General features: G+C 43.5%; 1 protein-coding gene across 4 annotated transcripts in view; it reads left to right on the top strand.

The window, feature by feature from the left end:
* Positions 1–25,856, top strand: part of RTN1 (reticulon 1) — a 325,732-nt gene that overhangs the window by 259,395 nt on the left and 40,481 nt on the right. The window lies entirely within an intron of this gene.

Here is a 25,856-nt window from a genome sequence, read left to right as displayed (position 1 = left end):
CTCTGGACTTCCCCGTCCTCCTGGGAGAAGTGGAAGGGAGACAGTGTCAGCCTACTCTCAGTCTCAAAACCTCACTCCAGAGGCTGTTCTACTGTCTCCCCACCTCACAAAGCTCAGGACAAAGACCTCGGAAGGACACGGTGAGGCCACAGGTAACTAACCTCGCACGTTCCCAGTAATTGGGACCTCCTGGGTCCGTCCAGCGGGTCTTCCAGGTGGCCTCTGTCCATAGCCTGGGAAATTCACAGGAGAGGGAGGAGGCCTGAGGGTGGGGTTGAGCTGTACGCTTTCATTCACAAATGGGGAGTGGGAAGCTTAATCTCACTACACAAGAGCGGAATTTTCACTGCCATTAATAAATCATTCAGTACAAAGCTGTGTATTCTGGTAAATTAAGCGGTCTGTCTTAACTCATCCCTTCTGGCAGGTACCGCATTTTCTTACAACTCTTGGCTGAGCTGAAAGCTTGGGGGGTTTATCCACACACAAAGCACTTATAAAAACAGAGTATGTGTTTCAAAACTAACTTGTTTACTTCCAAACTCGTTGTTGTTTACTTCCTTGTAAGATCTCTAGGAGGTTTGATTCTGCATCTAAAATGGGAGAGGAAACCAAGCAAAGCAGAAGACTGGCTTTTCTTATCATTTCTGCTCTCTGTTAATGTCTGTTGCCATCCAGTGGTTGTGATGAAAATGGCCAGCCTCTCCTCCAACCACCACAGCTTAAAATGAATAGATCTCTTGGGTTTTGATGTAAGAAAATACATGTTTGAGTGATTTTACAATGTCCGTATGGCTGGATCCTTTATGTGGTGATCAGTCATTTAAATCACTATTTATATTTCCTTAGAACAAAGACAGAGGGCCAAAAAATATTAATAAATGGGTAACTTAGTTTTACCAGAAATAATTTTAAGCTAGAGCATTAATTTTGAGCCTGTATTAAAACATAAGATATAATGCTGTGCAGAATTTCTGAACCATAGTTTTGTACTAACCGAAGTGTTTGAATCAACGCCCTCATTTAAACTGAAGTCGGGGGCTGAGGTAGTCAGTCGTTCTAGGTGGTGCTGGGGGTGGAGAGGAACCAGTATTTGAAATAGATCTCCTAACCCTCATCCAGGGTCCTTTTCTGACTAAAGTGATTTCCAGGTAGTTGATTTGTTTATAAGCAAACCTAAATGCTTTTCTATGTTGCCTTAGAATTTGGAGATTTAAGATTTAATATCCTAAGTATATAAATAGTTTTATAATTGTACACAAAAGACACAGCTAGTCCAAGCGTCAGCATGGCCAGTCAATTGGGAATTCAGTCTAATCCCCTGAGAAGAATTTAATTTTTGAAAATTTTAGATTTGCCAACTTCTGGTTGAATTGATTTTTCATAGAGTCATAGTTTTCTCAAGTAAATAAAATCACAAATAACTTCATTGTAGCTAATTTTGATATAAGTAAAATGGCCTCATTTTCCCATTTATTTTCCCCTCTTCCTTTGTTTGAGTCCATATTTTTAGGCCATTTTTTTAATCTTCTGAAAGCAGAATCTTGAAAATTTGTGGGTATATTTTATGCTCTAATTTGCTCTAATTCCGAAGCTCAAAATCTTGGTTTTGACTTGATGTTGAAAGCTGTGTCTCGTGGTTTGCATTCTGGTTCTCATGGAGACCGTGTTTCCCATTAGTGAAGCTGAACACACGAGAGATCGTGTTGATGGAGGAATCTCTGGGCCAGACCCCAGAGGCTGAATGCAAAGTCCTTTGTGAAGAAGACACCGTTCATATTTGTCAGATCTGGACTGATTTGCCTCTAGCCTGAGACATAAGATCATTTCATTTTTCCCTCCCACTGTAATCAGTATTTGCCCTTGTATGTTATATGATGCCTATTTGATAACAGGTAACTCTCTACCAAGTCGATCCTCCCTTTTCCATAGTATAGAGTCAATGCTGGGAAGGGGCTGCCCGTTCAGGGCTGCATTTCCCAGCTCTCCTTGTATCCAGGTGAAGCTGTGAGCCTAATTTTTATGAATGGAATGTGAGTGCAAGTGATATGGACACATCTGGGACAAGATGATGAAAATGCAATTGTGCCTTTTCCTCCTTCAAGGCTCTCAGCCTATGGGGTGTCAAAGGGGAAGGAACTAGTTCCCTGAATGACTACTGAAAAGAAAGCTGCCTGCTAATGAGCACTCCCACTGATCTTTCAAGTTAGTCCCAAATAAATCTCTCCCAGGTTAAGCCACTGAAAATTTGGGGTTATTTGTTAACTGTAGCCAGCCTCATCCTGACTAACGTGCTAACCTGTGGTGTGATATGAGGTTGAGAAAGAAGATCAATAGAATATATGTTGGAACAAATGCCTCATAGATGCATAATTTGGTCTTGCTTCTCCTCTGTACCTTTCTTCTCTCCACTCTCCTTTGCTGATGCTAATAAGCCTTACTGCTAGAGATACTGGTAAGGTAATTCTGAGCAAATTAGAAAAAGATAATTCTGTCCTCGAGCTGTTTTTTGGTACTTCCCAAAACATTGTCATAAAAACTGAAAAGATCTTTAATAACCTCCAGGTGAGTAGCTGGCACCTTCTGGAGTTGTGCAAAGTAAGAAGTGTCCCTGGTGATGAGTGTCAGGCCCGCTGGGGCAGAAGTGCAGACGTTTCTATGGGACAGACCATGGGGAGGGCTGGATAAATACCCCCGTCTGGGGTTGGCCTCATGCAGAACTGAAATTGGCACAGCATCCTGGGGTCCCCTGCGCCCCAGCCTCACTGCTGTTTCTCAGCTACTCCAGGCCCCCCGCTCTGCAGCCCAGTGCTCCTGAGTTTTCCCTGCTCCCCTTTCAAAACACACATTCCTGTATTCTCTGTCCTTGGGGTCCTTCTGCTCTCCGTGTTTTAGAGTGAACTGTACGAGTTTGTCTGGTAAAGCAGTTCTTTTCCACATGTTAGTGAATTCATGTGTGATTCCTCCTGTACGGTATGGTAGGTCTGCAGAAGGCCCCGAAGGTGAAGGGAGGGGCCACCCTAGAGTAAGGCTGGCCCATGCCTCAGGGAGTCGTAGTCGGCTTCCAGTCTCAGCAGCGTGTGCTCTGGAACACAGTCATACCAGAATCTGGTAGAAACCAGAATGCCAGTTGATAAATTTACACTGGAGACGTAGCAGGCGAACCCCATCCTAGTGTGCACGTCAGCTTGTCGTTGCCTGGTGAGCGTAGAGTTGGAGCAGGAAGAGTGGCTATTGTATCATCGGAAATATCCATCACATCTGGCAGCCTGTGAACTGCTCTGTTCTCTAAGGACTGGGGTCCTCAGCCAGACTCAGAGAAGCTGCTCCCCGGGCCTAGGCCCGAGGCCCTCTGCCCTGGAGGCCCCCTTGTCTCAGTTTGCCTCCCCCAGACTCTGCATTATTTTGATGGTGTATCCCCCTCTTCACTGGGAAAGGCATCATGGGCCGGCTGGGTTCGGACCCTACCTCTACCTCCTGTTACCAGCTGTGTGATTTGGGGCAAGTTAACCTGTCTGTGCTTCAATTTTGTAAAAATCTGTGTAAAGGAAAGAATAACAACTGCGTCTCACAGAATTCTTGTGAGGATTAATTGAGATAATTTAGGTTAAGTAATTATTCTCTCATTTTAGTACTATTTAAATATTTATGTTAATAATAATTATACAACGAGATGGGACTCTTTAGAAGAATCTAGTCCAGTCATTCATTTAATGCAAGAATTCTTTTCTAGAATTCATATTCTTTTATAAAATTTCAATTAATAAGTTGACAGGTTTTTTCCATATGCCGCAGTTTGGCTGCTTCCCAGTGATTTATGGGGCAGGACATTGACTCGATCTCACTAATACGCTCTTTCCCAAGCATGTCACGGTGCAGGTTGTCTCTGGGGAAGTTTCCTAAAGCCAGCTGACCCAATTTACCATCTTCTGTTGAATGTAATGTTTTTCCCCCAACAATATATATGCTTAGGTGCCAATCTAAATATCCCAGAGTACAGTCTTTGGGTGTAATGTCCACAGATCACTATTTTTTTTTTAGTATCCTCGGGTGACTTAAAATGCCCACCCGGGGTTCACAGACACTGAGTTCAGCCTGTCTGTGGTGTGCGAGCTCCTGGTTTCTTTGGTCCCATTTGTTGTCTCTCCCCAGGCTCTGGCATTTGTCCTTCTGTGTCGCTGTTGGTCAGGCCCGTGCTGCAGTCACCAGCCGCATCTCAGTGGCTTAGCTCCATGAATGCTTATGTCTGGCTCACACAAAATCTGATGCTACTTGGTGTAGGCTCTCCTCTACCCAGTTACAAAGGGATCCAAGCTTCCTCTCCTCTGGGCCAGTGAGCATCAGCTTAGGACTTCCCGGTTGCCATGACAGGGGCAGTGAGGTAGAAGGCGGGGCCCACCAGGGCTTCAGAACCTCCTTCTGGAAATGAAACACCTCACTTCTGCTTATGGTCCATTGGCCAGAATTAGTAATGTGACTCTCCCTTGGTGCATGGGGCACACTAGAAATCTGATGAGTGTCAAGACCCTATCGCAGGATAAGGACTTGTTTTTAGGTCTTCACAGCACTTATCATCTCTCACTATATCGTGTTTGTTTATTGCTTGTGTCTACCACGTAAACTCTAAGCTCTTTAAGTTGACACCGTTTTGCTGCTGTAGTTCCAGTGTCTCCAGTGGTGCCTGATAAGTAGTAGGGGTTTAAGAAATATTTGATGAATCATAACAGTGACTCCAGATGCATAGGTAAAGCCACTGAAATACTATGGGGTTTCATTGTATGTCAGTGTGTTTTATAACTGTGTGCTCTTTCCAAGAGTTCATTTAAATGGTATTGAGTCCAAGGAAAGGCTAAAGAATAATAGGCCAAATAAGAGGAATACTGTGTGTGTGGATCCTCCCGTCACTCAGAAGACCATTGCCCCCTGACTGCGCATCGTGGAGTGGTCAGGAAAGGGCAGATGCAGTCAGTGGAGAACGGGGCTTTGTGGGGTTCGGCTGACGCAGCCAGTCAGGGATCTGAGCCATCAGAGCAGAAGGTGACATCACCGTGGGCCTGTGTTCAAGCCTTTCTCTGCTGAGCCTATGGAATTTGTACAAGACCAGGCTGTTGGAACTTTGTATCCCCTGTAAAACGGGAAAGCCCTCTGCAGCGAATGCTTGTTACTTTGAACACAGCAGAACCCAGGTAAACAGCGAGGCTTGTTATTAAGCCTGATACAGAGAGAGGGGGTATTACGTAATGAGTAAGGCATGAGCTCTAAAATAAGACAGATTTGGGTTTCAACCCTAGTCTACCACTTGCTGGCCTACAACTTCCCAAGCCTCATCTGTAAAATGTGGCCAAAAGTTTCTACTCCCTAGAATAGTAAGGAAATTTAAATAGAATACATCGAATAATATTTTTAAGGGCCTTAAGTTAGTGAAAGACCTGGCACATAGTAAGCGGCAGCCGTTATTTTACCACATTCTATGTCTGGCTCGTGTTTTCTGTATTAGAGATAGCTATATATCCGGGCCGTACTAGTCAGGAACGGCGGTTACCAAGGATACGAGAGGCTCGAGGAGAGTCCATCCCTGCTGCCTCTCATATCCTTGGTAACCACAGTAACCATGTCCTTGGTAACCCCTGGCCTTGTAAGGCTGGCTGTACGGAAGGCCGTGCCCTGAGCTCCGTCAGCAGCCTGGCCCACCGTGCCGCCAGCTTTCCTTCCTCTTCCTCGGGATGGGAGGATCTAAGTGAACTGCTTCGCCACCTGTCACGGCCAACCTCACAGACACCATTCCTCCTCGTCCACATTTAGCGTAAGCTCCCAATTCTGGTCTTATCGGGATGGGTTTGTCCCCACACAGAAGAATGGACTGGGTGGTAGCAGCCTTAGCAGAAGGAACCCTGTGTTTCCTTTACAGGGACCGAATGCATGGCAAGCTTGCAATGATTCAGACTCCTCTTCCCGGTTTCCCAGTTTCCCAGTGTGACTCTACCCACAAAGTTTATCCTGCGACTTATTTTTAAACTACCTTCTGCGCAATCAGATTCTTTAAGAATATTTAAAGCAATCTTTGAGGGCAAGCTTTAGCTACAGTCTCAATGATAAACATGGAATCACCCCTTTAGAGGAGATAGACAAGTCCTTGAGGGCTTATTTGTTTCATAAGAAAAATGCTTCAGATGACTGTCACTTCTCTCAGTTACCCTAAACGGGAAGTAAACTTCGGTGCGGTTCCAGTTCAGAGCAGTCTCTTGTGCGTCGGGTCCCCTATAGGCAGGCAGACTGGCAGCAGACCAGGGACAGGACCGATGCAGAATTTCTGTCTCCATCCACAGATGTTCCTTGTAGTACCTTGCTTGTCGTGCACACTTTGCTTTGTCTCCTGCGTCCACCATTTTCATTCTTTCAAAAATTGCCCTGGCCCGGTTGGTTGGAGTGTCATCCTGTCCACCAGAAAGGTTGCAGGTTCAGTTTCCCGTGGGGCAAATACCTGGGATGTGGATTTGACCCCCAGCTGGGGAGGCGTATTGGGAGCAGCCACCTGATGTTTCTCTCTCGCATCGATGTTTCTCCCTCTTTCTCGGGTGAGGATTGAAAAACTAAATAAATAGTTACGCATCAGCTCACTCCAAAAATCCATATAATGTATTTCATGAGCACTGACAAAGGATTGTTATCCATCAAATAACATGTATTTTAATCATCCTTTCAAGAAGACAAGGTTAGGGTTGGCCCTTCAAATACTTAACTCTTATCTATGATTTGGAAATGAGTACTCATGGCTCTGTTTTCTCAGGATATTTAAGATTGATTATTCTGGAAAGTTCCATGCGCAGATTAGAGAAAGTAGTGTAATGAACTTTTAAATAAATGTCAACAAAACTTAATGATTATTATCATTTTTCACATTCATCTGGGGAGCATTTTTAAGTTGTCACAGCCGTCAAGATATTTTCCCCGAAATGCTTCAGGGTACATCTGTAAAAATAGCATTTCTCACATAACCACAGGACCATTGGTACATTTAATAAAACAAATACTTTAACATGATCTGATGCCAAGTTCACATTCAAATTCTCCAGAGAATCCTTCGATTTTCTTTCCCTTGGTTACTTTTAATTAGCCAGCGAGCAAATATCTCTGTACTTCTTTTTTTTCATTATATTGATTGTAAAAAGAACATGGACCAGTGGAGAGTTCCCTTGGTTTGTGTATTATATGATGGTTTAGATGTATTTCCTTTTTTCTCAATGTTTTATTATGGAGATTTTCAAACATATAGAAGCACCTGTTTACATGCCTTCGTTTTTAAATCTTCCTCTGACTTTCTGGGTGGACTGCACCTCCATAGGGCCCACGCCTCAGACTCACCGGCAAAGCGAGTGATCGCTGGGGCTACTTTTTAGATAGGAGCCTTCACTGATGTTTGTAAAGCAGATGGGTAATATGCTGTTTACTTTGCATGGTTTATAAATCTTGAAAGTATCTTCTCCTCCAATGGGTGGCTTGTGCCAGCCTGTCAGTGTTATTAAGCCCGACTTTCAGCTGACTGCATTTTTCTGGGGCATCCTCAGAGAGCCAGTGCCGCTCTGTGACAGCGGCGTCACCACTGTGGGTTAAGTGAGAAGGTGACAAGCCACCCTGTCGAACACTGAGGCAATTGGAACAGGCAGTGTGTTTACACCTTAGTCAATGTCAGTTGTATTTCAACATTATCTAAAAATATCACGCAAAAGGTACTCGTAAAAAAGAAAACAAATCTGGTTTTCCAAGTGTCTGTCTGCGTGTTGCTGCAGTTGCTATGGAGATCAGGGAAGCAGATTTTCATGACTTTACCACACCGAGCTTGTTTCTGTACAGATTCGTGAGACTGTGGGCTTTTCTTCCTCCTGTGCTGGGTGGTTTTGTTAGACATAACCTCCCAGATGAATATTAACATATCACCTGAATAATATTAACACATTGTTGTGGGAGAACGTATTAGATGCTAGTGCTTGGAATTGTTTTTAGCCAAAAGATTTAACAATATAAGATTCATTTTGCCCGCATGTTTTTAAATAGACTGACTCCCCTAGTCAGCGTTAACACAGAGCTCAGCTTGGAGTGTAAGGAAATGCTAGTTTACTATTTCAGGGCCCCTGCTGTAGGTTTCATGACATTCGACCCCATCTGTCCTACTTGCAGCAACCCCCTCCCACCCCTTCTCGGTCTTAGGAGAATGCGGCAAATCTCTTCCCAAACCTTTCATGCTGATTGGCTCTGTTTCTACTGATTACTGGATGAGGCTGTTGGCAGAGGAATGTGTTTCCTTGGTTCTAGGTGTTTATTTCCTGAAGACTTGTTTCAGTGTAGTGGGATGTGCAGTATGTGTGATAATTATCAAGCAGTTAACACATTCTTACACCTCTGATTTATCTCAAATGACAGCTTCACTCTTGGTGAGTGAACATGTATAAACTTAGCAATGTCAGTCAGTAAATAGTTTTCGAGAACCTATTTTGCACCAGGCTTTTTCCTAGGCACAGTGCGGGGAGTGGAGAACAAAGCAGACGCCCTGCTCCCTTGGGATTCAGTTAGTGGGAGACTAACCGTATTCGAGGGGGGGACCAAAAAACCCCCAGAATGTATTTATAAAAAATAGTGTATTTATTCTTATATGTGTAAACTTCAGTCTCCTTCAAAGTACTGTGCATTTAATGCAACACACCTATTGAGGCATTTTTCCCACTGCTCAAAACAAGTTTGAACTCATCAGTTTTGATGCCTTTTAGTGCTTCTGCCATTTTTTGTTTCACCTCTTCCACATTTGCAAAACGTTTCCCTTTGAGGACTTTTTTAATCTGGGGAAACAAAAAAAAGGTGCTCATGGTGAGATCTGGGGGCGGGGGATAGAGAGGGTGGGGCACGGGGGTCATGCCATTTTTTGGTCAAAAACTGCCAAACAGCACAGTGTAGGCGGGTGCGCTTATAAATCATCCATCATGAAATGGGCAAATGCATTGAAAAAGTCTTTTAAAATATTCACTGAAGTTGAATTCAGTCTTTCACAACAGTGCCAGCTGGTACACTGATACAGATGGGTTTCTATAACACTCATCCAGTGGGGGAAGCCTGTACTACAAGGGACCCCTCTCTAGAAGGTAATTCCGGGTTTTGGGGGGGGTCTCCAGTTGTATAAGTAAACACACATAGTACAGCATCACCTCATGGTAAGTGCTGTGAATTAGAGATATGGAGCAGGCCAAGGGACAGCTATTTTAAATAGGATGGTCAAGGACGGATGATAGAACTAAAATACTGCAATGGATATCTCTAATGTATTATGGTTGCTGACAAGGACAGCAGATGTGCCTTCCAAACCTGGGCCTTGAGGCCCTTGGTAAAAATAGACTCATCTTATTGTTAGCTAATTAGTTATCTTTCAACATTAACCAGATACATTGTACAGATGAAAAACAGATCTGTGAGAGCTGCCAGACAGTTCCTACCATTGCTGTGCAGCTGGGTGGACCTTGCACTTGACTCAGATTGGCAGTTCTTTAAGTCAGCACATGATTCAAGCACTTGTATGTGCCTGGTTCTTTGCTGGGTTCCATGGGAACATCAGATAATTCAACGTCAGAACCTGTTCTCCAGGAGGTGCTTTTGAGCTGAGCATTGAGCCCCGTGGAAACTGCTAATATTCCTGTCATGAGAAACAAAGGGGATTCTGAATTGGGTAACCAGAACCATGGACAATCCATGTGGACTCGTGTGTGCATGCGCTTTGGCTTACACATGTTCACCCATTCACATGTGCATATGCTCATTCATTCACCCATTTAAGAATTAGGCCTCAGGCACCTACTACATGTGAGTGATGGGCTGTGGCTGAGGAAGATGAGTAAGACATTCCTTTCCCACAAGGCATTTGTAGGGACATACACACCAACAGTTAGTGCAATAAAGTGCTATAGGAGCAATAAAAGCAATACTTGCCCCAGCCCTGTCTGTGTTACTGATTTATATGAGCATTCTGACCTTTCCGTGCCTATTTCCCCATATCTTAAAAAAACCTGGAGAAGGGGGAAGTATTTGTAGCATAGTGATCCCTATCCCTTTCTTAACCTAGAGAAAGAGGTTGAATTATCTATCCCACAGTGGTGACAGCATTTGTCGGGCATACTGGGAAATAAGCCGCATAAACAGAATCATCACTTCGATAGCTTCAGTACCATTATCAGCCACTGTAGTGCCAGTGGAAGAGAAGCAAATGGTAAAGTGTTTAATCTCTGCTGTCCTGTTGATGCAACGTGAGGGAGTTAGTGGGTAACTTTAGAGGCCATTAGCCCTCTGTAAAATTAAACGTAAATGCTACCTCAGTGGAGGCTGATCACGGGGTAGCTGCAAGTCGAGGGGGTGGGTGGGTGCTGTACTCTCCTAAGTATGTACCCTGCTCCCTGCCCTGTGCCTGGGAGCCTGAGGTAGCCTGCGTGATGCAAGAGTAGAATTGAATTTGGGAATAGGAGAAGCTGTTGAATGTCTTATTTATTCTCTAGTCTCTGGAGTACTTTTTAAAAGGTTTATCTGGGCATAAAGGAGAGATTTAAGTCCCTCGTATCACCCTGACTGTATGTAAAATGTCCATCCAGTTGAGACCAACTTTTCAAAGCCAGGAAAGTATTTGTCAGGCTAACTAAAGGCTGTACATGCTGTTTTTTGGTGAGTTGTTTTATACCGATGATCCAGCTCTGATTACCCACTTCTTCTCCCTTCCCCCAATCCACTATGCTCGCTTGGCATTAAAATGGCATTTTTGTGCTGTGGGCACGGCCTTTGTGAGAGGTGGATTTTCCTCCTCATTACAGTGTCCGGGAAAATCAGTAGCAACAGCAGCAGCAAGTCAAACTCCAGGACCAACACTGGCTCTCTCACCCCCAGCGCTTTCACTGCCATTTCCGTATCTCCTCCCCTCTCCTCCCTCTCAGTGGCCGGCACGGTTGATTGCTTGTTCAGTTTCCTTTACTTCTGTGCTGTCTGCACAGGACAATGCTGAATTCTGAAAGAAGACTCGGCCATCCCTTCATTCTGTGGTAGGGGCGCCCTGTCGATAGCAACAAGGCCTAGTGTGCAGATTCCAGGGTTCCGGTGGCTCTGGGCCTTCGGAGCTCTGGGGGCTGAGTCTTTAGGTGCCAGCAGGTTTTCAAAGCTGTTTCTGTTTCTCCTGCTCCTGGGGGCAGACCATACTGTGCCCACTGCTCTTTCCTCCCACCCTCACTAGGCGTCAGGAATAGCGTGCGGAGGGGGGGGGGCATTGCTCGGTGCTGGGTAGGGTTCCCGAGCAGAGTTGCAGAATCTTGGTGGCACATCTTTGACCCTGGCAGAGCTATTATTTGGGGGTGCTCCTTAAAGGGATTAGAATTGAGGGATTTTTATGCTGGGACTATACTATGGTCTGAATATTTGTCTCTCTTGCCCCAAATTCATATTTTGAAATCCTAATCTCCAAAGATGTTGGTATTAGGAGGTGGGGCTGTTGGCAGGTACTTAAGAAACCATCGTTTAATCAAACTTATAAATTTATGCTTTTTTTTCAATCCTCATCCAAGGACATTTTTTTCATTGCTTTCAGAGAGGAAAGGAGAGATAGGAACATCCATTTGAGAGAGAAGCGTGGACTGGTTGCCTCCCGTTCACACCCCAACCTGGGATTGTTAGGGCCCAGACTGGGGATCGAACCTGCAACCCAAATATATGCCTTGACTGGGAATCGAACCCACAATCTTTCAGTTATGGGACAGTACTCTAACGAATTGAGCCACACTGGCCAGGGCACTTATTAAATTTATTCTTAATTAAAAAATTTTTTTGGCTATATTGCCACCACCGTTTGTTTAAAGTACTGTTTTGTTGGAACCCAGCCACGCTCATTCGCTTATATATTGTCTTCGGGTTTTGTGCCACACTGGCCAGGGTGAGCGGTTGTGCTTGAGACCACGTGGCCCACAAACCCTAAAGGATTGACTGCCAGGCCCTTTAGAAAAAGCTTGCTAACCTCTGTTCTAGAACATGATTTGTTTAAAAAAACCTTGGATCCTCTTCCTTTTCTCCCTGCTCTGTGGTTAGATGGAAGAGGAACCAAGGTCATTTTACTTGGTGCTGACAAATACAGATAGTATTGGCGAGGATGAGTTTGGGAGTTAGGTTCAAATCCTGGGCCGGCATTTTCTGTATATTTGATATCTCTGAAGTTCCTTCTCCTCCCTGACGTTTTAGTTTCCTTTTCTTATGAGAGAAGAAGGTGACTTGCTAATATCATGTGGAAGAGCCAATGTCAAGAACTGGGCCCCAGAACTCAGACTTTTCCCTTTTCCCTTTCTGTGTGTTTTTATTTCCACTGCTTGGAAGTTGAATCTTTGACCAGGAGATACAATCTAAATGTTGCTCCTTCCCTATTTCCCATACTACATTCTTATAGATGTGCCTTTATTACTTATTGACATCATTTGCTTCTTTTTTACAAAAATTCAAATGCAGAAAAATATGTTGGTTACTCAATACTCGGTGATATTGGAACAAGTTTTATTTTGTTTTCCCCTTAAGAAAAAGATGTCCCCTCTGTTTCTTAGTAACGGTGTTCTGGTTTGGCTCATAAACAAGTGGGACACATTTTTATTGGCCATAATTAGGTAGAAAACATAGCAGTTTCACCCACCAAAAGCGTGTCTTCTGCAGTGTCTATTTTGTTGGTATAAATGGTAGCAGCTTCTAGTTGGAGCAGATTCAAATGAATTTCTTTTTGCTCCATATTTGAGTCCACTCCAGAAGAATGTTGACGATACCCAAATGGATCGAAGTGTAACTCAGCAGTTCCAGCTGTGCAGGTGAAACGCAGATTCCCAGTCACAACGGAAAGTTTCAAAATGTGTCAAAAGTAATCCTGTTGGTTATTTGGGAAACAAAGATTGCCTGAGAAACAAACTTCGCATCTTGACTTTATAGGAAGAGATAGAGGCTTTCCTCAGTCACAATATTATTTTAGCTTGATTCTTAATGCTTTGAAAAAAATCAGCTGTTGTACTCTATTAACAAAATGGCAGGCTATTTATTATGACTACTCAGTGTTTCCAGGGGGACATATTAGAAATGATTGTGTTAAGTTGATGTTATTATTTTCTGGAAATCAGGGTACGTCAATTTTTTTAAATCTGGCTGATCAAAGAGTTCAGAATAGGAGAGTTTCGGGGTTGGAAGATGCCAGTGCAAATGGCCTTGTGAACATTCTGAGTGACAGGGAATTCACTGCCTTTCAAGCTGACTTTTTTCCATCTTTGGTCAGTTCTAAAATTTTTGTATGTTGATGCTCTTCTCCACTAATTCTATTGTATCGTTTAGGCCAATAAAATAAAGAGATAACCATCATGCCAACTTTGAATCTCTGCTTTTTCAGAGATTCCATTGCTATATCAATCAACACAGATTGGCTTCAAGTCCGTGTGCCGGTCGTCCCTTCTGTACACCGCCCAGTTCCTCCACACCCCTCTTCTGAGTGGTGCCCAAGCACAGCGCCCTTCTGAGTAGTTGGCAGCTGGATAGTGCGTTCATGGAAGGACCATGGATTCCCTCACTGTGGACACCTGATGTCTATCGTTCAGCCCATGACACATCACCTGTTTGTCAGCTGCATCACACTGTTGATTTGTGTTGAGATGACATCATCTAATACCCATAAGTCTTTATGTACATAAGCTCATAATAAGCTACATTTCCTCTATCTCATATCATTATCATCCTGGATAGTCATCCTGGGTAGTAGTACTAGACTTCACATTTTATCTCCATTAAACTTCATCTTCTTAGGTTTACTCCATTTCTCTGAATTAGAGGTGTCAAACTCATTTTCACTGGGGGCCACATCAGCCTCACAGTTGCCTTCAAAGGACCAAATGTAATTTTAGGACTGTATGAATATAACTACTCCTTAATAGTTAAGCAAGAGCTCGGCGCTACTACCAGGTAGAAACTAGGTGCTGGGCCCACCACCCTCTGCTCTGGCCATTGTCAGTTTGATCTCTTCTCTCCAGATTTAAATTCAATTCCATAAACATCTATTCAGCATGTACTTGATAACAGCTTGTATTTAGGGTTGTGGTTTCAATGATAAGATAGGATAGTTGTCCCGAGCAAATCACTACTATATACAGAAAGACATAAAAAAATAACCATAGTGCACAGTAACGAGTGTGATAATAAAGACCTGAACAAGCGACCCAAAGGAGTGGCTGTTAGTTGCCTGGGGATGTTAATGACGTGTATCAAGATGAGGCGATGTTTGAACCCGGTGTTGAAAGAGGAGGAGGTGTTCATGAGAGGCAAGCAGGAGGGCCTTTCACTAATAAGCATTTATTCGTAGGAGTACAAAAGTTATTTTCCTCAGAGTTTGTCCCTTGAGGAGCCAAGTAGACTAAAAATTAAGACTCAAATAATGTCAACCAACCTGACCTACACTGAGAATACCCAGTGGTTACTTCACAGCATTACAGCTATCACATTCTTTTACAAGGGGCAGTTCTATTTAAAAATGTTCTTGGCCTTGTGTTTTCCTGTTCTGTGTCCTTTGAGGGTGGTTAGGAAACTCTTACTAATAATATTCCCTAGATACAGGATCTAGGGACCAATTATAGGAAACCCTAAAAAAATGTGTCTTGATGGCTTATCCTGACTGTCCTGAATCTCTGCTTTGGGACAGACTCATCTGTCTTGGAAGAACAACTCTTGTAGAGACTAGACCCCCAGCACTAGGTTATAGGAGCTTCCACCTTGTCCAACTAGAATTTGAGACCCTGGAGACTTACAGTGGACTCCACACTTTCACAGAAATTTAGAAATTTGTTGCTGACAACAAATGGATTCGTCACCAGCTCTGCCAGCCCAGGCCCTAGGATCAGCTCATGCAGCTGAAGTGCATATGTAGCATTTTCCATTTAGTATCTCTACAAGGATAATCAGATCAGCAAGAGATTTACTCCTTTAAAAACCAAAACAAAATTAAGCACCCTCTTTTCTTTCACAGTGAGACCTGAGAATATAATATTAAGTTATGACACTGACTTTTTCGGTGGTGTCTTGGCCCTTGGGATGATGAATGGCTTGGGCAGAAAGCCATCTGAGGACAGCAAGGTAACTGTGCTGTGGGCCAAGTCGTTCCATTCAGTCGGAAGTGTCCTGCAGCGTTCGCGAGCAGAGTCATTCCACCTGCTGCCTGCGCATAAAGGCACATGTCCTCATCTGTGGCCCGGCAGGTGAATGCGAGTATTAAACTGCTGTTGACGGTAGAGAAGGGGGGAAGTTTAAAACTTAGCTGGGAAAAAAAAAACAAAACTTAGCTGAGCCCTGCCTGGGTGGCTCCGTCGTTTGGAGCATTGTCCCATACAGCAAAAGACTGCAGGTTGGATTCCCTGTCAGGGCACATACCGAGCTTGCATGTTCGAACCCAGGTCAGGGTACATATGGGAGGCAACTGATCGGTGTTTCCGTCTCACATGAGTGTGAGAGAGAAACATCAGTGGGTTGCCTCCCATCTGTGCCTTGCCTGGGGATCGAGCCCACAACCTGGGTATGTGCCCTGACTGGGAATTGAACCAACAACCTTTTGGTGAACAGAACGATGCTCCAACCAACTGAGCCATCTGACCATGGCTAGTTTGTTGTAGTTTTCAAGTTCTTGAGATATATTAATGCCCACAATATATTTTTTAATCTCTGTTTTGTTGTCACTATTTCCTCTGTCATGTTGTATTTTTGCTACCTCTTTCTCCTTTTCTTGGTCAATCCTACCCTTCTTATTAATCTTTTCAAAAAAGCAGCTTTTAATTTTTATCATTTCCATTTTTGTTGTTTTCTTCTCTAGTCCATCGATTTATTTTCATACTATTTCCCTCTTTCTTGTTTCTTTGAATTTTCTCTGTTGCTCTTCTGAGTTGAAAATATAGCTCATTTGCTTTTACTTTCTTATTTTCTGACTAATATATTTGAAACTGAAATTTTGGCATGTACTTTCACTGTCATTCATATCTAAGTTTTTATAATTTCCCCTATTTTTAATTTTATTACATTTTGGTTAGTTTTGAGTGTTTATAATGTTGACTCACCGAGATTTATTAAAGTTTTGATCATGCCCAAGCATGATTTTCTGAAGGTTTTGTATCTGATTAAAGGAAACAAAATATATAGTCTCTGTCGGATGTAAAGTTCTCTGTTAGTTAGAGCTCATTAATTATGATATTTGAATCTTATTGTATTATACTTTTGCTAATTTTTGGGAGCTTGATCTGTGAGTTTCTGTGCAGGATTTTTTAAACTTCCCAATTTGCATTTTTGGTCACTCTGTTTCACCCCATAGTCTGACCAGGTATGCTTTATGTATTTTGAGACTCCAGCTTGCGCCCCCATGGTAAGCCCAGGGCGATGCTGAGAGAAGCTTCCTCGGACTGGAAAGCCCCTGCTCTCTCTGATCTGGGTTTGACTCTCCCTCCTGTCCCGTCACCGAACCCCCACCCACTCCCTCAGACGTAGCACCACCAGTGGCCTGACCTCTCTGGGAGCCTCTCTGTCTTTACACTGGAAGAGGAAGGAATGCTTTGGTGCCGCTCTGAGAGCCGGGATTGCTGTTTGGAGTTTAGCGGGGGGGGGGCGGGGGCGGTGGGAGGGGGGTTTGTTTTGTTTAGTTTTGTTTTTGCTTTTTTGGTTTTTGTTTTTGCCTCTGGTGATCTAGCCCAGGGCGAACAGAGCAAAAGAAAACCAGGAAACTCCACTTCAGTCTCCTCTGCAGGCACCTGTCCTGTCTGGACTGCTGCCTGCTGTCCTCACCAGCACGCGGCCGCCCTCGCCCCAGAAGGGTTTCCCAGTTTACTCATGAGTTTCTGAGATGCTGCAGCCTCCTTTTCCTTTCCGTGCCATCCCCAGGGTTGAGTCCAGGGGAGGGAACAAGCAGCTGCTGTAAGTTCACAATCTTTATCAGGTCGGCTGCTTTGCTTTGCATAATGAGTAATTTCCATATAGTATCTGTAGATTGATCCAAAATGTTGGGAGCTTGACAATCAATTTTGAATATTATAGAAGGTTTAAGAATCTAAGAGTGCTTTTCTTCTCAACCTCGAATTTTGAGGCTCTTTGACACCATATGTCATTTTCTCAGTTTTGTAATCAATGTACTTTAATGTCTTTGCACAATGCAAAATTTCAGAATTATTTTCAGAAGCTTGCAATTAACATTTCTTAAAAGAGATATTTAATTATCCTCTGTCAGATGAAATATATTGTGATGAGAGTCTGACTCAGGAGAAGAGTGCTACGTACATGCATGAGCACACGTGCCCGTGTGTTCTTTCTTTCCTTCATTCTTGGAGTGCTTGTCAATCATGTACACCACTGGGAGCGACCTCCCCTTCCTTCCCCACCTGCCCTGAACTGGGGCTCTCCTTGTTTGCAGACAGATAATCTGCTGCATTTGGTTGTCATGCTAGTATTACCTTTATTGAGAGTTGACTGTGATCAATATTTTATGAAGTAAAAAAAGTCCTTTTTAAAAATTGGGCCCGCTGAGGAGTAAGAACTGACCCATAAGACATCTGACTGAAGTGGGCAAATGTGGTGAACGCCCTATGGAGAAAGGTGGTATTTAGAATTAAAGTAGGGTTGCAGAACCACGTGGGCCACTTGCTGGGAAATGCATCTTCTTAAAACAAATCGAAGTGTGGGCGAGGTGAAGGGGACTGAACGTCAGCCTGGACGGCCTTCAGCGTCCAGCGGAAATCACCTCTGGATGTCCTGCCGCCGAGCAGGCCACTTCCTTTTTTGGCAGAACTCAAGTACTGGTTGTGGTATAGAATGACTTTCGTTTGGATGCTCAGGGATTCTTGTATTGTGTACATTTTCTGTAGTAGCTTTGACTGAACGATTTATAGGCAAAAGTAAGGCACAGGGAGAAAAACCACTTGGGGCAGCAGCATCCAGAAAGTGAAAGGGTACTTTGAACAAAACAGCCAAACCAGGTGCCATATTTGATTAAATGAATGGAGAAGTGCCCATTAATATTCTAGTACATGTTCAAAAGGTGAATCGTATGTGTGAAAACTGATCCTCGAGGTTGCTCATTATTTCTTACCGGTCCTCGGCTTGCACTCTCGCCCCCTGCAGGCTGCTGTCCTCATGGCAGCCACTGAAGTGATTCGGAGGATGTCAGGGCCCAAGGCCATTCTGTGCTTCCCAGAGCTCTCAGAATAAGAGTCTGAGCTCCTTACTCTGACTCAGAAGACCCTGCAAGATCTTCATGTTTCTCTAGATGTCAAGTTTGTTCCTGCCTAGCTTTTCACACTGGCTGTTCTCTTTGCCCAACCTTCTCTCTTTTCCCGATCTTTCTATGGCTATTTCTGTCTTGTTACTCTCTTCTTAGCCTACATGACACCTTCCTAGAGAGGCCTTTGTGACCACTAAGTCTAAAGTGGCTACCAGGATAGTTGCTTGTACACTACCCTGCTTTAGTTCTCTCCCTAAAGTAGATGATTACATTCTGGGGGAGCCAGCAGGGTTCTAGTTGTATAACAATACGTATAGGTCCTGCCTCTCTGTTAAAGAAAGATTGGGAGTTTTATGCAGGACACCCTGATTTTTATATTCTATGTGAAAGACAATGGCAGAATCCTATGATACTAAAGAAAAATTTAGAATCCTTAAATATTAATGCTGGGAAGAAATTTAGAGAATCCTTATTAATCTTCTTCCCTTTTAAGAAAGAAAACCAAACAAAGATATTAAATGACTTACCCAGTAATTACAATTTGTTTATAGCAAAGCCAAGAAAGGAGGGGTATTAATAGATCAACAAACAGTTGCAAAATAGAAAATTTGAAGAAATTGTAATCACTATAAGTAAAAAACAGAAACTAAGAAAGAATGGGGTGGAGTGAGAAAGACTTCACATTTTTTAAAAAGCACCTTATTCTAATTAAAACTCAGAGAGTCTCAGTTGTGTGATTACAGTCTTACAAGTTAAATGCACACTACATGGTTTGCTTGGTTCATTATAAACCTTTAAATGCAGGCGCTTTCTTCACCCATGAAAGTCAATCACTAAAATTATAACTTTTCAGAAACTATTCAAAGCACAATGCTTGATTGACATGGAGACTATCAAAGCACTAGTATATGGCCCCGGCCTGGTGGCTCAGTTGGTCAGAGTGCCGTCCCCATGTGCCAAGGTTGAGGGATCAATTCTCGGTCAGGGCACGTGGAAGAATCAACCAATGAGTGCATAAATAAGTGGAACAACCAATCTCTCTCTCTCCCCTCCCTCCCCCCTGCAAATCAATTTAAAAAAAAAACACCCCACTAGGGTACTATTCATAGGGAAGGGAATTGGCTTTGACTAGAACAGAAAACCAAGAAGAGAAAATTAGATGGGTCATCCCTTTTCTTTGGTGTCAAACAAAAGCCAGAACACTTTTCTGACTAATAAGGTGAATTACATGAAACCAAAGAGGTTAAAGAAATAATGGAGTAATTCTAAAGCAAGAGAAAGGAGTTCTTCAAGGGACCGGCTATTGAGATAGAGTATCTAATCTTTCAGGAAATAGAAATGAATAAATAGATTTGTAACCTGGCTCACCTGGTTTGAGGAACAAAGAAAGTTTTCAGAAGTTGTGGTAAAACCCATCATTTGTGACATTCAATTCTTCAGTGAACGGATCTTAGGGAAGTGTATTGGAAAGTGTTTGGGGACCAGCCAGAGGCAATGCCAACCAAGCTTCTTTCAGTTTTCTAAAGAAAGTTTAACAAAAAAAGAGAAAAATTCTGGTGTTAAACACTTAATATATTGACAGATTAAGATTTATACTGAGTCCATATTTCAAGTCTCCAGTTATCCGTATTTTTCAGGCCATAAGACGCATGTAGGTTTTAGAGGAGGAAAATAGGAAAAAAATTTGAAGCAAAAAGTGTGGTAAAATATTTAATAACATAATATTTCACCAAGGTAAATGTAAACAATTCAACAGCAGCATTAACAACCATTATTCCTCCCAAATTTGGCGGGGGGGGGGGGTTGTGTCTTATAGTCTGAAAAATAGGGTATATTTTCCATTTCAACCATATTGCAAATGTGCAGTTTATTACTTCCCCTGTCCTGGGATGATTTGGAAATACCTAGATTAAAAAAGTAAGTCATGATGTTAATTCATGAAAATTCATACTACCTTTGTACATTTTCTTAAAGATTTTATTTATTTATCTTTAGAGAGGAAGGGAAGGAGAGTGGGAGAGAAACATCAATGTGTGGTTGCCTCTCATGCATCCCCTGCTGAGAACTGGCCTGCAACCCAGGCACGTGCCCTGACTGGGAATTGAACTGTGGTCATTCGGTTCGCAGCCCTGTGCTCAGTCCACTGAGCTACACCAGCCAGGTCCCTTTGTACATTTTTGACTGATTGATTAATGTGTTTATTCAGTGAAAAAAGCAAAGGGTGGATGCCGATTAGTGATTTTCAACAGAAACAGAACAGATACGAATTTGGAAGACGCCTGAGTACGAAACCAAAAAGAAAGAAAACAGTGGGTTCATAGACGCGTGTATCAACTGCAGAGTGAGTGTCATTCAAGAGTTTATGTCACTTGACTTTGTAAATATTAACCAGGAACCAGAATGTCACTTTCTTTGCTATAAATCAAAATCTCTACTCCTCTCTCTTGCCTTTGTCCTTCGATGCTGAAGAACCCTACAAGCAAGATTTTTATCAGGCAGATCAGTGCAGCATGGATTTGTGATCACAGTTTTGGAAGGGGACTGCAATGGGACTAAATATATTCCCTCCTGTCAGTCACTTTTACTCTAGGATTATGAGGGAACTCAGAAATTGTCCACTTACATCCCCAGTATGTCTTTAGGGACTGCTGAACCGTGTGCTCTCTGAACACAGCTGAGCTTGCTCCATGGAAACAGTGTTTCACTCGTATGAAATGTCAGTTGCTGCTCATTGGAAAATGTGAATTACTTGTACAGTTGTGAAGTTTAATCACTCTGGTGCTTCGGTGGTTTGAATGCATTTATTAAGTACCTACTTTCGTCATGTTCTGGGGATACAAAGGTCATTGTGATCCAGTCCCTGCCCTCTAGCAGTCCATAAAGTGAATAAAGCAAGATCAGTAAAGGGGATGGGAGTCCTGCGGGGGCAGAGGTAGTTCATATACCCAGCAGCCAGCACAGTGCACGCATGACATTGGACTCTTAGTACATTTTGATTGAATAACTGAAATATCAAGGGAATATGTGCAGGAAGTAGTGATGCCACAGAGGAAGAGCAACAAGAGGAACTGAACCTCGAGCTAAGTCTGGGAAGATGTGGAGCCTGCAGGAGAGGTGGGTGCATGAGAGGGTCCAGTTGAGGAGAAGAGCACTTGCAAGATCCTCAAAGTAGAGAGTAGCTCATGGGTTCAGGGAACCAGGATCGTTCTGTTTCCTTAGAAAGTAGGGAGTTCCTGGTGAAGCCATGGGTGGTGGAGTGTGGCAGGTGGGAAGGAAGGAGCCAGGTCCGGTGAGGCGTGCTAAGAAGACTGCTGGCTCCTTAAAGGGGACCACCGCGATCAGAGTTACGTTCTAGAAAGATTTCATGTGAAGGGTAGATCAGCACCCACGGGGATGTTTAGAAGCTCATAACAAAAACCCAGTGAATGGCGATGTGGGTCTAAATGCTAAACTAAAAGAAGCAGAATTTGAGAGATTTGGGAGGTAGAAATCAAGGTGTGAGTGTGGGTACAAAGGGGGCAGTCAGGGAGAACCAAGAACCTGATGTGATCCTTGAGCTCTGATCCGACTGGCTGTGAGAACACAGTGCGAGGAGAAGGTGATGCAGGAAGGGTGGGTTCACAGGTGTCTGTGAGGCTTCCAGGAAGACACATCCAGTGGGCAGTTAGTGACCTGCATCTGGAAGTCAGGAGCGAGGTCCAGGCTGAAGATGCAGACTCGGTGGTGAAGGGGACCCCACAGAGCCCCCTCGCTGCTCTCCCCACGTGGGTGGGACACAGCAAGCAGGCGCCAGCTGTGGACCAGAGAGATCCAGGAAGGTGGTTCTCTCCAGTATGTGACCATGCCGGTGCCTTGATCTTGGACTGTCAGTCCCCAGAACTGTAAGGAATTGCTGTTTTTTATACGTTGCCCAGTCTGTGGTATTTTATTATAGCAACCCGAATGGACTAAGAAGGTAAAAGGTATGAACATTTTAGGGCTCTTACTGCCAAATTGCTTTTTAGAAAGATAATATAAATTTACACCTCCACCAGCTTTATGTGGCAATGCTTTGAAGCATATTATAGAGCCTGTATGTGGGATCTCTGGGAACTTGGGAACTGGCACTCTTCATTATGGATTCAGTGAATAGACCTGTTAGTTCCAATTAACGTGAAGGTGGCCTTATTGTAAACACCACTACTGTCTCTTTTCTTATTTAACCTTTAGGCAAGAGAATCTTAAACTGTAGTTCAAAGCACAAAACATTCAGTAGATTTTATATGGTCATAAAAATTGGAAATGCTTCTCTAAAAAAAGAACAAAAGGTTTCTCTACCTAGTATCAATGGAAAGAGGGCTTACTATTTTTAGTAAAACCTCGCAGTATTTAGTAAAATTGTCTATTTTGAAGGGTTTTATGACTTCTTAAAAGTAAACAAACAAAAAGCAGGGAGTGTCCCATTTATTCAAGAGCAAAGCCTTTAGGAGACAGTAGCCAAGGGCTCTGTTGCTCACTTGATTGTTCAGGAGAGTGCTGCTCCGCTGCCATGGTAACAGATACCATGGAAATAGACACACTTCGTCAGATGTGCTATGCATGCTTTGGGAGATGAGGGCAGCAGTTGCAGCGAACATCTTATTGTCGCTACATTGAAGAGATTGTGCAACATACCAGGGCTTGCTTAGAGTCTGTTGATAGGTCTGACCTAGATATTTTTAAGGTTCTATTTTTAAAATAAATAAATAGCAAAAACAACCTCCATCCTATTAGACCTAAAATCAAATGAGAGCAGGTAGCAAGGCTCACAGCTACCTTTCAAGAGGATAAGCAAGTCTTTGTGGGAGCTGCAGGAAATTGTATGAAAGAACTTGAACTTTGAAGTTTCTGTGGCAGTAGGTAATAGGCAGTGTGTGAATAATTTCAATCCATAATTCAATCCCAGACTTTATCCAAACAGTTCATTGGTCAGTTCAGTGTTAGTTTTTAAAATGTGAAATTAGTCAGTGATAACTAGTATTAATACCTATTTGTGCCCTGCTGTTTTCACTGCTCCGCCCTCTTTAACAACCCTGAGAGGGACACATGACTTTCTGTAAACATGTCCATCCTAATGAGAGAAATGAAGGCATAGAGAAGAAATAAAAACCGGATGGCCTCGGCTGAAAGGGTTGGAGTTTGCATTAATAAAATGTAGGGTCCTAATCCCTAGCCTTATTTTACAAACACTGACACAATCTCAAAGATGAAACCCAAGTCAAAGGGTAACCAATTATCATCGTGGCCATCTTTAATAATAATGCAGTTGAGTGGAGAGCACTGTGCTGTTGTTTAATTTGGGGGCTCCTACGCAACTCCCGATGATGAAGAGGGAAATCCAGGATGCTCTCACGGACTCACGCCCAGGCCATCCTAACACCTACGCTAAAACATGATACTTGGTCCAGTCAAGTTAGGGGTTATGTGGGCCTTTTTCTGCTAGGTCCCTCCCTGTCCCAAGCCCTTCCTCCCAAATGTCAGTGTTCTTCGCAATTCAATCTCTCTTTCCAGGTCTCAGAAAACATGGTCCAGATGCTTTTCCTTACTTTTTGGATTCACTGCTGAACTCAAGAACTTTTAGATACTCAGTCTTTGCACCTATGGTTATGGTTCTTAACTGTCTATGTGCCAAGAATTACCTCCAAAGCCTGTTAAATGCAGATCCCAGCCTCCTATTCTGACTTAGTAGGCCTGGGGGGAGGCCCAGGAGGCTGCATTTTAACCAGCTCTTCTGATGCCCCCGAAGCAGGTGGTCTGGGGGTTGCACTTTGACATCTGAGAAGCAGCTTGTCAGCCTGTTGGAGCCTCACCCGCACCCACAGTCCTAAGCTTAATGGGGACAAGGGAGTACTGGCACCAGTGAGAGGGGAGGCTGTGCCTCTCTCTGTGCCTGGGAGCCCAGCAAGGAGCCTTCTGCCCTTGAGGTCCCACCACATGTTGTGGGACTGGATCTGTCCATGTGTGAAAAAGCAGCAAACCTTTAGTATTCACAGAGGAGGCATGAGGTGGATAAACGGGGATGCGGCGGTGTGCAATTGAGTAACTGGCTCCTGCGCTGGTAAGAGTTGTCGGTCATCACCCAAGTGTTTATATCGGTTTTCTTCCCCTAGAGCACGGAAACAAAGACTGGGCCCAGCCTTTTACAGAAATGAAAAGTTTGGTAACTTGTGAGTGGCTTTTTTATTGCTGGTAGGAATGCCTGGCTAGAATAGCTAAAATAATCGAGCTGAGGCACTTCAGCACTGACGTACAATCCTTACCTAAGACTCTGGAGAAAAGATGCCCTCTCCCATTCCCCACGCACCCTGCCCTGGCTGCCGAAACCCAGACGGCCCTCCACACCCTCTCAGAGCCCAGGGCAGGGCCTGTGCCCTCGGCTCGTTTCCCAGGGCGCGTGTGACACCCAGTCCCTTTCTTAACAATTCAAGTTCTCCCTCTCTGGCCACAGCACTGGAAGTCATTGTCGTAAATAGTTTTGACTAATTTATCTTTCTAAAGTGCTTAGAATAGCATTTAGATGCCAAGATACTTGGGTGGGAAAAGGATGTTATTTTTGTCAGGAATACTATTTCAGGGGACTGTTCTAACATTAAAAGACAGAAATAGGCCATATGGTTTGTTTGGAAATTTCCTTGCAAAGCTGCAATCCACGTGACGGCCTTCCATGAGTGGGGTAGTTACTTTCTCACTTCTTCTTAAACGAGGGCATGGTGCCTGAGTCCGGTACTTTAAACAGATTACAGAAAAAACCAGCGATGGCTTTATTTGTCCCGTCTACCAATGGAAGCCAAGTCCTCGTGTTCCTTTGGCAGAGTAATCTTGGCCCCCTCCATCATCTCCCACTACAGGGCCCAATCTTTGGTTTGAGAGTTTTGTTTTAGGGATTTAGAATCTTCAGTATCCCTGTCAGTCTTTTGCTTCATTTCCTTTTACTTTGTACTCTAGCCACTTATTGCAGGAATGGACCCCCTGAGCTACATTTCAAACAGTAAATATCTCTTCCTGCCTTCTGTTTAAAAAGCAGATTTTTTTTCTTGTCTTTATTTATTGCTCTTATCCCCAAATATAAACCACTGTTTAATCATTGGTCAGAACAATGAGGTACCATCATCCCTGGAAAAAGGATGTCCTAAATGGAGATGCTTGCCTGATAGAAGCTGAAAGAAAGCAAATTGATGTTGCTTTTTTGAGTTCAAAGATGTAAAAACCATGAATAATACATAAAATCAACATAATTTAAATATCGGCACCTATCATACCAATATGTTTTTTACAAAAAAACTCCAAGAGTGGAATTCTGGGGAAAAGGGACCAGAAGACACATCAGAGGGACAAAGAACAAGACCCAAAGACAAGCCTGAGGTGGCAGCCAGTCCCCCCTGAGCCGGGGAAGTGGGGAGGACAGCAGAGTGGGGCCCAGCGAGGCTTCGTGGTGAGATCTGCCTGCCTGAGGAGGGGTGGTGAATATGATGAATCTCTTCCCCCATCTGATCTCATAATACCTTTCCGAAAAGCCTCTTTGGCCCGCTCATCTCGGCTCTCAGAAGTAAGTAAGCATCACCAAACCTCC

The sequence above is a fragment of the Artibeus jamaicensis genome, unplaced genomic scaffold (genome assembly GCF_021234435.1).
Source record: "Artibeus jamaicensis isolate MK-2021 breed Jamaican fruit bat unplaced genomic scaffold, CSHL_Jam_final contig_851, whole genome shotgun sequence".
NCBI lineage: Eukaryota > Metazoa > Chordata > Mammalia > Chiroptera > Phyllostomidae > Artibeus > Artibeus jamaicensis.
This window is presented reverse-complemented; position numbering and strand designations above follow the sequence as displayed.